This window comes from Cryptomeria japonica, chromosome 4, assembly GCF_030272615.1.
Source record: "Cryptomeria japonica chromosome 4, Sugi_1.0, whole genome shotgun sequence".
Classification (NCBI taxonomy): Eukaryota; Viridiplantae; Streptophyta; class Pinopsida; order Cupressales; family Cupressaceae; genus Cryptomeria; species Cryptomeria japonica.
In genome coordinates this window covers 637,440,331-637,444,556 of record NC_081408.1, presented here as the reverse complement: position 1 = coordinate 637,444,556, position 4,226 = coordinate 637,440,331, and positions in this window count along the sequence as shown.

Below are 4,226 nucleotides of genomic sequence, written 5' to 3'. Positions count from 1 at the left end.
AATATTACATTATAAAAATTGAAATGTAATAATATTATACTAAATATTATATTAATATTATATCTGATTCAATAAATAAACAGGGCTGAAAAAAATTCTCAGTTTACTAATGTTTTATTGCGTGCATAAACCCATATGGATACTCATGCTTGAAATGATTCATGAGAAACAATTGTGTTCTTTGTGATTTGCCGCCGATAAAATGTACCATAATTCAGAGAGGGCTAAAATTTAGAATCCGTCATTATTTCTATGAATTAGTACAAGATTTAAACCTGCGAGTCACTCCATAGATGTCTCGTGTTAATTGGGCAGGAAAGAAAAAGGATCCAGATCGACAGTGAGCTTGGCATGATGTGGGCATCCTGAGTTTTCTAATTTTGTAGAGGTTTAACAGTAATCGGGAAATAGTTTTCAAGCAGATGGGAAGAAGTTTGCAGGCGTGAGACAGGTTTTCTGAATGTTGGTACGTGAACTTTCTTCCAAGAGAAGTCTATCAGCTCATAGAACATTATTATTATTATTACTATTCATTATTCGAACTTTGAGGCCTTATTTTCCGAATAACTTGAGTGCACTGTGAGGTCAATCACCTCCATATAGAACACATATGTTACTTGTTTTCAGATGTTAAAACATTGAGACAACAAAATGAGCAAGAAAAAGCTTTCAATTATTGCCTCGAGAACAATATGAAAACTACATTTGAATGCCCAAAGTCCATCAACAAATCATTAAATCAAATTAATTATAGTTATTTTACAACTTGAGAATATAAAGTAGGATGACAAAGTGCAGACGTGGTAAACACATAAAAACTTGCAGTCTAAGATGAAAATCTTCATGGATTTCCTTCAAAAATACAATCTATTCTGAGAATCATCATCTAGTTAGTGGACAGAAGTAATCTCTTTAAAACCTGCTCTTAAAACAAATATGATGAACTAATGTAGTAAAACTATCATACGTGATGATAATGGATTCATTAGTATAATTTACGTAGCCCTTGCAAAGTATCCTTCGTATTGAGCCTTAGACGGAGATATCTGCAACTTGAGATTCCTATAAAACTTATGGATGAAAACCTCTGCAGCCTTATCCACATCCCCATCGCAATTGTTCTGTCGGGAAGATTCATAGCCATCATCAACTGAATAAACTGAGGATTAAATTACACGAGACCCAGCTTGCCTTCCTTGTTTGGGGTGTTCATCCTTGTTCTTCCGGGACTGCTTTCCAAAGATCATTTTAGAAAACCACTTGGCAGCCATCTTTAAAGCTGATCTTCAATAATAAGTCTATCCCTTACAACCTCTCTGCAACTCTCCAAAGTTCTAATTGATCAGTTATAAGCTACAAACCACATCAAAACTATCACAGAGTGGTGATACTATGAAGAGGATCACACAAAAAAAATTTCAAGCGAGATAAAAGTTTCATCAGGAATTGAAAGGCAGACAAGCAGAGAAGGTTTAAGACAAACAAGCATTGTGTTTCCGGCCCAATATATAGACAATAGGAAAATTCAATATTCGTATGTTAGTAGAGTTTTCTAGTCATACACAGATATCATTCCATTCCTTCCAGGAAATTTGAACCCCAAATCGCTGAAACCATTGTTGGTTCTTCAATCACCCATTGGAAAACTTTTTAAAAAGCCTCCTTTGCCACTATTGGTGCTATGTAGCTGTATCGGATTCTCTCTACTACGTAAAGAAACATAGGATAAGAAAAGAACGGTCATTTAAGGCTGTTGTATTTCGAAATATTATAGAGAGAAGGTAAAGTATGCATGCATCCAACTTGCGGCGACAAAGCAGTTTCTAAATGGTGAAAGAAAATTGAAGGCACTCTTCTAAAAGTAGTTTTATGTACCATTTGTTAAATTTGTAACCAATGATTCAACTTTTAAGCGTGAAAGACCATGGGCTGTTGACAGTTATTTTATTGTACAGCGAATGGGGAGCGCGAGGCTCCAGCAAACAAGCTTGACATCTCTGAATCTTTGGTTACAAGTCCAACAAATGCTACAGGAACATTCGTACAGAATTAGAGCCAATTACTTAAAGCTTTGGAATAAATCCCTTACAGAATAAGAACCATATTTTTTTTAAATAGATGGACATAAATGAATTCTACATAGCAAAAATAAATAAATAAATAAAACAAATTTAAGATAAATATCTTAAATATATATTTATGAAACTAATATAGATATCTTAAATAGAAAATATTTAACAAATGTCAATTCAATTTGTTTCAAAAAATAAAAATCATGTCAAGAGAATTCTTAAGCTAAACCTTTTTGTATTTTCATAAACATAATTGTCAAATGTTCTGAATAAAAAATTTATAAACTTATATTTTTTTCTTTTTGTTCAAATAAATGCTTGTGGAAGTTATCTTTATACTTGTAAAATTTATTCAATGTTTCAAATTGAACCTATCTCTATGGAGAGCAATTGATAGGGATCAGTGAATGTATCAAATTGCCTCACCTTATTGTGCCTATGCTTAAAGTAAGATCATTTATAAGAAAACCATTAAGAAACTTGCTAAGAAAGGATTACCTTTCCTTTGATCAAGCCCTTAGATGAACTAGTTCGATGAATTTGAACATTGATTGAAGATAATAAGAAAGAATATAGTATGGATACAATGATGATAGATGGTGATGAATATTGTCACAATTGTCCTAAATAATCTAAATGAATTAGGATCATTTGTCAAATACACCATCCTAACATTTCATTTGAAATAATTATTGATGCATTGGTCAACTTAAAACTGTTAGTAAGGAAAGTAAGCATGGGTCAAAAATTAGAAAATTTTATGCTTAAATTTTTTGGTTAAGATATATGTATGTAAAAAGCCTTGGGTCAATTTTGTGCCCGTAGATTTAAAACTAGATAGTGCATGGCTAGATTTAGTGTTAGATCTAAATCATGGAGATGAACTATGATAGGGACACACTAAGATAATGTTGTTTTCTAGATATCACAAGAAATATCTATGGTTTCTTAGAACAAACCTTAGGAAGGGTTTATCAAGCTAACTTTTAATCATTTTTTAAGGAATAATAATATCCTATATAGTACTATATTTCTCTTGATAAATGAATAAGACATGTACATATTCTAGAATATATATTGTCCTAACCCCCTATCACTTGATAATGGTAGATATATCATCTCAATTTATAAACACATGATGGAATTTTCTCTAATAGTCCTCTCTTAGGAGGCATTACGTTTTGTATCTCTTACTCTATTCTTCTCCCCAAGATCTTTTTGTTTTTGTATATCCTAATCCATTATTTAATAATCCGTCAACTCAATATTCCTTCATCTAAACCTTGATAATTATCTTGGTCTCTAAATTATTCTTTTTTGGGCACTTCTAAATATCCCCTCTATAAAAAAATGACAAGTTAAAATTATTAAATAGAAAAAAAATATTATCAACAAGAACTATGACAATCTCGCCCACATTAAAGGCCAATTTCTCGTATTAAATTTCTAAAATTTGGAGTTGATTGTATAAATTAGCTATCTTCACCTTTGGTTTGGATAATCCATCCATGATTCATCTAAAAGTTCACACTTTTAGAAGAAAAAAATAATAAAATATAATTCTTCATCTTTATTTATAGCAAACCCCTAGTCACACATCATTGAGTCAATAATCCATTAAACAGTATCCTCACTATTCATCACAAATCATGAGAAATGCAAACGATAAACCTCTTAGTGTATGTATTTCCTACCCCATCAGATTGTATAACAAAATATTAACTATCTATATGGTGTTGATGGAGTTAACCATATATGTGCTGAGTAGCCATGTTTTACTATGATTTTTCTTATTTGATTGTACCAAGATCATATAAAACTCCCTTTGTACTCCTCTAATAGACATGCTCTTGGAATACTTTTATTGAAATTAAAAATTATCCAAGAAAACATAATGCGAAAATAGAGGCTATTTTATAATTCTATAATATATAAATTTTTGGATAAAAGATTATATCCCATAAAATATTTCAATTATTCCATGCATTCAATTGTATGATGTAAAGTCTTACTATTTCTATGATATATTTCAAAGAAATAAACATTTGACTATTCACATGCACTTGCAAACATATATTTTATATCTCTATGCTAAAAAAATCTAACTTTGAAACCATATTCACATTCATATAAAATTTCCCTATCAACATACTC